This window comes from Octopus sinensis, linkage group LG19 (assembly GCF_006345805.1).
Source record: "Octopus sinensis linkage group LG19, ASM634580v1, whole genome shotgun sequence".
Taxonomy (NCBI): Eukaryota; Metazoa; Mollusca; class Cephalopoda; order Octopoda; family Octopodidae; genus Octopus; species Octopus sinensis.
In genome coordinates, this window is record NC_043015.1 from 2,021,840 (window position 1) to 2,032,357 (window position 10,518).

The window sequence follows — 10,518 nt, forward strand, 5'->3', positions numbered from 1 at the left end:
TTTCTGTGCTGATTTCATTAGAAATTTTGTGTAATTGTACTGTATTTCTGCGGCCTGAGATCAAGTTTATTATCGTTCTGCTTAAAATGTTGCAAGTCCGGGGTCACAAAAAAAAAAGTAAATTCCAGAGGCGCAATATTCGAGAGAAATTTCGAATCATAATTTTTCAGGTTTAGTTATATTATGAAGGGAGTTGATTTTTCTGTCAAAAGTACATCATGCACCAATTAATACAGACCATTTAATTGCACTAAATGATTCGGAGAAAGTAAATTAATTGTCGAGGAGTGAGAAACAATTACATAGTAACGAGTGGCATCACACACCACTCCCAAACAGATACACACATGAATAAATAACAATGCAGTGTAAAGGAAAGAATGCAGGAAAACCTGGAGGAAAATATGTGCTGTGTACACAAACGATGTTGTTAATGCGAGTGTGTATATAGGGGAAGGGGTGACTGTGTGCTACGACGCTTACTTCCTAACCACATGGTTATGGGTTCAGTTCTTGTACACGTGTCTTCTTCTATAGCCTTGGGCCGATCAATGCCTTCTGAGGGGATTTCGTAGACGGAAACTGGAAGAAGGCTGTTGTTTCTATCTATCTATCAATCAATCTATCTATCTATCTATCTATCTATCTATCAATCTATCTATTTATCTATCTATCTATCTATCTATCTATCTATCTATCTATCTATCTATCTATCTATCTATCTATCTATATATCTCTCTCTCTATCTATCTATCTATCTATCTATCTATCTATCTATCTATCTATCTATCTATCTATCTATCTATCTATCTATCTATTTATCATCTATCTATCTATCTATCTATCTATCTATCTATCTATCTATCTATCTATCTATGCTTTATGACTGTTTGTTTGTCCACCATCGCTTGAGGGCCGATGTTGGTATGTTTAGGCCCCCGTGAGTTAGCGGTGCGACAAAAGAGTCCGATAGAATACATAATGGTCTTACAGCGAATCAGTTCTGGGGGTCAACTCGTATGACTAAAGGCTGCGCTCCAGCATACTCACAGTTAAAAGACTGAAACAATAAACGAAAACAGAAAATATATATATAAAATAAATAAATGTATATATATATATATATATATATATATATATATATATATATATATATATATATATATATATATATATATATACATATATATATATGTGTGTGTGTGTGTGTGTGTGTGTGTCTGTGTCTCTGTGTGTGTGTGTGTGTATAGATATATAGATTGATAGATAGATAGATAAGTTTCTTTATTGGCCACACAGGGCTGCACATAGATGCGACAAGTTACAAGGTAGAGCTTTTCTTTTGGGGGATGAAAAAACAAAAAACAAAAGAAACAAAAAAAAAAGAAATGGGTGGCGTAGGTTTTCGATCAAGAGGGATCGTAAAAGGGAAGAAAATAAAAAAAAAATAAATAAAAAATAAAAAAAAAATAAAAAAAGAAGAAAAGGAAAAGGAACAAAAGAAAAGAGAAATGAAAAAAGAAGAAAAAAAAGAAAAGGGAAAAGTTCTTTAAAACACCACAAATTCGCTCTGTTCCAGCTACAATACTGATGATATCTTTAAACCAATTCCAAATGCATTTATATATACCGACGATCTCTCTTGGCATCCATGACCAAATACCTTTTCATGTAGCATTACTCGCGATTTTACTCATTTCATCACTGGTAAGAATACTGACCTAATCCGCCAAGTTGTTGCCAGCCAGTCGATACTTGCGTTTAGACGTAGTAAAGGGCTTTTACATTTACTCAAATATATAGTATGAGATTTTATGGGGTAATAGACAGGAAGAGCGGCAAAATACACGAATGCTATTTTTTACAATCTAACAGAATTACGAAATACAATTATTGAATAAAAGTCTACATATATGATATTAAAAACTTCAGCAGTGTTCAAAGAACTAAAATAACTAAAGTTGTTACAGTCGAACGTCCAAACAAGACTTAAAGACGCTAGTAATAAAATCAATTGACCATAATTCTTAAATGCAATACTATAATATTGACACTTGAAAGTAAAGGTTTAAGTAAATTGGAGTCAGTAAAACTTGAAAATGTAACGTAACGTACATACATATAATCATGTATGCACACATATTTCCACACATACACACACACACACATATATATGTAATTGTATGTATGTATATATACAAATACGTTCCTGCGTGTATATATCTTTGTCTATCTATCTATCTCTATATATATGTATATAAATATGTACACATATATATGCATGTATATGCTTATATATTTGTGTGTATATATATATATATAATATATATATATATATATATATATAATTGTATGTATGTACGTACGCATATATGTTTATCGCTATCAATCTAAGCATTTGGGAGCATAGAAGAGATGAAGTAGAAAATGTAGAGACGTTTATAAGAATCCATCTACATTTTAAAATGCAGAGATACAACGCAGTACAAGTTTAAGTCGTTCCATGACCGAGCTAGTCTTAAGCTTTACTAGTTTTGCAAATCAATTTTCCCTATCGAAAGTAGCTAAAATATACTTGATCCATTTTCGTAGGTTTTAAAACAGAACCGGTGTCGTTACAAGTCAGAAGAGAATTATATAAAAGACAATGTAAAAGAAATATGAAAAATAGTTTTATTAACTGAATTACCCTAAAGATGGAGCGATTAGTGTGCTCGTACTGCGAGGTTCTGCCGTATATACATATGCATAAACATACATAGATAAACAAATACATATATATATACGTACACTCACACACACACACACATATATATATATATATAGAGAGAGATATATGTATGTATGTATATATACACATACATAAATACATATATATATATATATGTATATATATACATACATACATATCTTTCCTCTCTCTTCTATGTTTTCGCTGTTTTCGCTCTTCAAAGAAATATTTCCCCAAGTGTTCACTATTTTCATCTCGTTCTTGTCTAATGAACCTCCATGTTTGTTTTCGTTCGGTTTCCTTGTATGTCTCCACTATCCTCTTTTGGCTCCCAACTTTGACCCTCCATGAAATCTAAATTTTATTTTAGAATTTATGGGACCAACTGTCCGTGAAGACTTATATTGTCGTTTAATGCTAGAAATGAGCAGTGGATAGACAGCCGACATCTGATGAAGGGTTGTTTCTCTATGTTTACTTGTCCTGTTTTCCATTTCTCCCACGCTGTTTATGCATTTTACGCGCTTGTCTACGTATTTTATGTTGTTTGGATGGCCTCTACAGATATATATATGCATATATATATATGCATGTATATATGCATAAGTGTAAACAAGAGAGACAGAGAAAGGCAGAAACAAGGAAAATGCCACTTATATTTGAACACTATACAAATATTCCTTTAAAAAAACTTTCCTTTTAAGTTTTCTAAATTTAATTATTTAATCGTTACAGTTTAAATGGTCTCAAAATGACCGAAACCGGTACTGAAATGTTCTTTATAAAATTATTTTAGCATTTTCTATCTTGACTTGTTTTTTCATATATGTATATATATATATATATATATTATATATATATATATATTATTATTATTATTATTATTATTATTATTATTATTATTATTATTATTATTATTATTATTATTATTATTACTATTATTTAATTGAACGCCATGCATCCATTTCCAAGAAAGTAATTATACATATATACATATGCACACACGCATATACAGAGTGCGATGTCGCCATTTTATATATTTTTTTTATTTTCGCGCATGTGCATTGTCTCTTTTTGCATTTGTCTACTACTTTGTATAGTAGGTTCAGTTGGGCACCGTCTGTGAGAAATACAGACCATGATGCAATTCAACCTGCCAGAAATTTTGGAAACGACTTGCAGTAATGCTTGGCTTTCGCGCAAGAAGCTTCAATACGAATATCTCAGAGTGTTTAGGTGTCAATCTTAGGATATCTACCGAGAGTGATAAAAATCAAACATCCAGTGAGCATCATTGTGTTTCGAATGATCACTGTTCAAGGCGACGTTATGCCTCCATTCATCTTCCCATACGGCGTCACACTCAACACGTGGGCGTATATCAAGTGCTTCGAGCAGGTAGGGCTTCATTGGGTCAAGAATGCCGTTAAACATTTTGTTTGATGTCCTAAGGAGTGTACCAACGTGCCACTGTTATTTCGGTGCATAAAATAATGAAATCTAATCCCGTCCATGGTACAAAGCTTGATTTAGTGCACCACATTCCAGCGTTAAAGGGTTGACATACATGTAGAATATATTAATGTGGATCCAGAGAGAAAGTAACTTTTCTAAGTAAACTAACTTGATTGAGAATCAAGCTGGTCTCACATGATTTACATTAATCCTCTATACCAATCTGTGTAATGTACGCCATTAAATGTAATAGTCTTCAAAAATATTGTGTACTGTTCTTATATATCGGCATCAACAGATAAATACAGAATCTGTGTGAGAAATATGGTTTCCATACTATAAATGATTTTAGTTGAACGCTTCTAGTTCCTGACAAGTCCATTACAGATTGATACGTCCCTTATTTATGATCCCAAGTCAACTTAATTCAGCCGAGGTCTCTTTATATTTAGCACAGCCAAAACTCTATACTAGAAGCTTTAACTGATTTCTACATTCAGAAGAAACAGTAAACATTACAGATGTGAATGACGGCTACCGAAGAATTTTAAGAAAATTATTTCTAAATGCTCGGAATTTGTTAGTGAAAAGGTCGCGGTCTCAAAGAGATGAAAATATTTTGACAACTTAAATTTAAATGTTGAAGTGAATCTAACGGATTTTGTGTTTCTTAAATGGCTTATAAACACCTTCCACGCTGCAATTATTTTCGTTGCAGCACACGATCTCAGATCAGGTCACTTGCTATGCAAGTACATCTCCGTATTTCTAAATGTTCTCTCTATATTTTACTTGTCATCCTTTTAGAAAGAAAATACTTTTTAGGTTTTAAGCGTGGGGAGGCTGTGAAAATAATGAAGAAATTCAAGTTGTGGAACTGAACGTTAAATTGTGGTTCGCAAAATGATTGTCGTAGGATTTTTCACGGGTTATAATTACTAGTGAATACAGGAATTTGATGGCTCTGGGATTTACTTCGATGTCTATTACACCACTCATAAAATTTATTGTTAACTAAAAAACGTTTTATTTTATGAATCTTTCAAGTTAAAACAGGTATCGTCATTAGCCTACTTAATATTTCTCAAGACTAGAGCGTAGGCTGATCCAGCTTTATGCTTCAACTACTCTTTATTGATCTTCAAATGATAAAAGTCATAGTGGACATCGGCGTTATTTCAACACAGACTACATTGTGTACAAATATGGCTACCAGTTCAATCGGACACGCAAATCATTTAATTAATCGGTCGTCTTATATTAACTCAGGAGTTATACCTTACGTGAATAAATATTACTCACCAAAAATATTTCATCGATACCTCAAGGTGTGCGCAAAGGTATAAATAAATATTGATGCTTTATATTTAATAAAGATGAGAAAGCAAACGTATATAGTACATATGGTAAGTATAACTATTGAAATAATGAAGATCAATTTAATGGTATCTGTTGCTGTTCGGTTTTCATTTGAGCAGGCCTTCGAGGAAAGGCATTTTAGTCGTGCACATGTAATGCACCAAGTTATGCCTCTTTTAAAATACAGAAGAATGGAATTTGTAATTTGTAACCCCAGGAGCAAACATATAACGATACACTGTTTGGTTGGGAAAGGCGATGTAAAAAGTGTACTAAACATAATAATGATATTTGCATCTGATATAAGACACAACTAAACTCGAGACACAAACAGTCTAGTTTCTCATTCAACAGTGATAATATTCATACTCGTGATTTTGCCAACGCTATATTACTTACAAAATCATCAACATAAAGACGAAACACACCTATGACGCCTCCATACAGACACAAGCTCACTTCCTACCAGAAGTTTTGTAGAGAACAAAGCAGCGCTAATGCATGCTGCAACTAGCCTAGTTAAAATGGCGGTTATCGCTGTATCTCATTAGTTTGCAGTACTAGAATGAATTGTATGCAAATGAGTTTTGAAAGATATTTCAATGAAGATGTTTGATTTAATTAGAGTATAGCAAAATTAATAATATGATAGAGATATGAAAACAACAGCAACAACAACTTCAACAGAGACACTTCAATAACAATACAAACATCAACAAGAACACAAGCAGTTGTAACACTATTTATTACAAGCAATGCAAATTAGCGATATAGTATGATAATGACAAATTTTATGATCAGACAGCTTTTGTTTGTTAAAATCACGCTATCTTTTTCGCCCCACCACCTAGCTCTTTCAATCTCTGAGTACTATATATATATATATATATATGTACGTATGTATGTATATATATGTATATATGTATCTATATATATATATATAATATATATATATATATATATATATATATATATATATTATATATATATATATATATATATATATATAGATATATATATATATATTATATATATATACATATACATACATATATATACATATATGTATGTATATAAATATACATGCAGTGTGTGTGTGTCAATGTGTGCTTGTGTGTGGCTATGCGTTCGTGTGTCTGTATGTGTATTCTTTAGACACGTATCCTGGTGATTGAATAATTGCGTTTAAGTAATGATTGACGGCGTGGAACTCAAAGTGTGAAAATGCAAGTTATTACACACACGCAAACAAAAAAACGCACACACACACATGTATATAATACACACACACACACACACACACACACACACACCACACACACACACACACACACACATATATATATATATATATATATATATATATATATATATATACACCACTTATGTCTGCTTTCATTTCTTCTCTTTCAAATTTAGAATTTATATTGAGCTGCTACCTGTTTGGTAGTACGACGTTCAAAGAAAGATTGTTTAAATATAAAACTGTGCCTCCCACAGTCTGCAATAATGCGGTTGATGCCTTCAATTTTGGATTTCATGTCGTTTTTCATGATTTACACATATTAATGGGATCTTTTACACTCTAATTGCATTGACGGAGCTACCAAAATGTGATGTTATGAACTTGTCGGTACTTCATGCCGTTTTTCACAAATAATTTCTTCCGCTCATGGCTTCAGCCTTTTGTACCCAGTACATACGCACAACTATATAGGCGCAGGGGTAGCTGTGTGGTAAGTAGCTTGCTAACCAACCACATGGTTCCGGGTTCAGTTCCACTGCGTGACATCTTGGGCAAGTGTCTTCTGCTATAGCCCCGGGCCGACCAATGCCTTGTGAGTGGATTTGGTAGACGGAAACTGAAAGAAGCCTGTCGCATATATGTATATATATATATGTATGTATGTGTGTGTGTGTTTGTGTGTCTGTGTTTGTCCCCCTAGCATTGCTTGGCAACCGATGCTGGTGTGTTTACGTCCCCGTCACTTAGCAGTTCGGCAAAAAAGACCGATATAATAAGGACTGGGCTTACAAAGAATAAGTCCCGGGGTCGATTTGCTCGACTAAATGCGGTGCTCCAGCATGGCCGCAGTCAAATAACTGAAACAAATAAAAGAGTAAAAAGAGAGAACTATTTCATTGAACTTACCACTTATATTCCATTTTATTGTGATTAGTGGATTTTTCCAACGCTCCTTGGGGAGAAGTTTGCGTCAACAGTATATTTCACGTTTCTCATTATTTCGATGTTGCGTTTCTCCTACACACAATCTTGGACAACTCATTTAATATCTCAATTGACTGCTTCACACGTCATTTCAGTTTCCAAATAGCTCTTTTCTATGACATCAATACAGATTTAAGACCATCCTTGCGTGGGAAGTGTTGAGAGTTTAAAGCGCCATTGATATCGAGTTTTCTAATAGCGGTGAATATCTAACAATTCCATGTTTATGTCGTTGAGCTCCTTTATTGCCTAGTCTGAGAGGCCCAATGTGAGCTTGCGGATAGACACTGCAAATATGTTGTGGGCAATGTATTTGTTGTAACCTGAGCGTGCAGATGACAACATTATTAAAAGTATTTTGAAGTATCCATTGTAATCTGTATCTTATCTCAAATACTTGTCTTATTAAAAATTCTACTTTTCAACATAAAATAGAAAATCGGTTGATTTAAGTCGTTGATATTTAGTGTCTTAAAGGAGAGAGCACAAGATTTCCACGTCCCCAACCCCCCCAAAAAACATTCATTGTGCCACATCAATTTTCATTGCAGTGGGTTTAGAAAAACTCGGTATATTGAATCGAGTTACATGGTGCAGTAATTGTTTCATGGCTCATTGAGCTTGTGATCGTCAACAAAGAAATATATTTTAATGGGTCTATTCTAGATAGCTATTTTGTTTAGCGATAAGGTACGAAAAACAGTTTCATGAAATAGAAAACAGCAGTAGAGAGGAACTTCTTTAGGGTAGTGAATACTATCTTTTGGATTGTGTATAATGTCACAACTTTTATCTTCGTGGTAGCCCCTTACACCTAGTGAGATGGATCAGCATTTTGTTATTTGGTAGATGGCAGTGGGTAAGGTTTAGGGTTTTCGGCTCACTATCACAAGTTCACGTGTTCCATTACCGGCGGTGCGCTGTATCTTTCATGTTGCCTCAATTCCCTCAAGAAGCAAAAATGAGTAGGCCTGTATTTCAAAGGGCCAACCTTTTCACATATTGTGTCGCGTTGAATCACTTTGAGAAGTACGTTACGGGTACGCATGTCAGTGGAGTGCTCAGTCACTCGTACGTGAATTTGACAAGCAGGATTTTCTGTTGTCGCATCAACTGTAACCCTCGACATCCTAACTGACGCCCTGATGCTTCGTGAAGTTAACGCTTGGAAGTTTTAATCTTCGGGTGGTTTGGCGATGTTGAGGCATGAGGAAAGCTGCGATAGCAACGAGGGCATATTATGCCATATACGTATGTATGTCTGTATGTATGCATTATGCATGTATGTATGCATGTATGTATGCATGTAGTATGCATGTGTTTATGTAGGTATATGACGTTTGTACCGGGACTGCTTACAATTTTTGCAAACCGATATATTTCTTTTTTATGTCACGCGCAGACATTTCACGACACTTCCTTTGCAACAAAACGCATATTTTCAGCTAGATGTGTTTGGAACGTATCGATTTACGAATCGTATCTATTGAACGAATACTCGATTTGGACAAACTACAAATAGTTTCGTAATGTAAATATAGCGAGAGATAACAGAACCATGAAATAAATAAAATATATCTTGCAGAAATATTTTTACTGTATATTCCAGAAATATATGTTGAACGCAGTGTAATCCTACCGATCTAATACATTGTACAATAAGTAGTTAGTAATAAGAATATTTGCATTTGGTCATTAGTCTAGATGGCAATTAGCAGGAAATTAGAAAGAAATTAGAATCTCATCAACGAAAGATATACGAAACTATCTAATTAGATATGGATCACGCACAAATTCTGCAAACAGAAGGCGTCAAACTATATAAACCGAAATAAACGAATGCGATCTTAGTTATTACACATATGAGAAAATCTTCCATGTATTCTAAGACTTCAAAAATAGGAAAAATATATGGAAGTAATTAGTGGAATCTGGTTTGTGACAATTTGTTGATATAAAATACACCAAGATTCTCTACAATTTCAATATCTAATCCAAACTTTCGTATACAATCTTTATGCCATATTCCATTTCGACACCGTTCAGAAAATGTAGCAAATATTTAATGATATGGAAATCTACGCATATATTTATATACAAAGTTCAGATGGATATGTGTTTTTGTCTCCTTGTAAGATGAATTATTTAATTACTTTAAAATGAAACCCGATGCTGTTATATCGTTTAACATCAATAGTAAGACTTACAAATTTTTACCAATAATTTGTGGAAGTGGATTAAGTGTATGGTTAAGTAAATTAGTGTATGCAGGATAAAATCTAGGACAATATGGTATATATCAACATGTTTTTGCAAATGCTGTCGCCTTAACAATCAGAAACCCCAATACAGAGGGATAAAATCTTTAATATCAAACTGCATGAATTTAACCGTACATTTATCCATTAAATTCATAACCCAGTCTATTATAGTATTGATATTATTCCATCGTTGCAGCATAGTCGATTCTCTGATTCTGATATTAACATTCCTATTATCTTTTGGTTATTAACCCAATTTTCGTCCACGCTGGATTGAGCATTCTACAAATGGACTTATCACTAGAATTTGGTTTGTGAACTTTTAGCGCAATAAAAGCTCCGCTATTTCCTAAGCATTCCAATTTCTCATCGATTCTACTACTAAGCTTTAGTCATTAATGCCATTATACCTGTCTGTGTTAGCATCCCTATAATTAGTGGAAATGGTTTCATTTAACAGCTTATCAAATAACTCATTAAGG

General features: G+C 33.6%; 1 long non-coding RNA gene across 1 annotated transcript in view; it reads right to left on the reverse strand.

Moving 5' to 3' along the window:
• The window catches only part of LOC118767154, a 19,493-nt gene extending 12,611 nt beyond the window's left edge, over nucleotides 1-6,882 (reverse strand). Inside the window, exon 1 of the long non-coding RNA XR_005003055.1 lies at nucleotides 6,843-6,882. This is a non-coding gene — a long non-coding RNA (uncharacterized LOC118767154). The remainder of the gene's footprint in view (nucleotides 1-6,842) is intronic.
• Nucleotides 6,883-10,518: the final 3,636 nt, after the last annotated feature.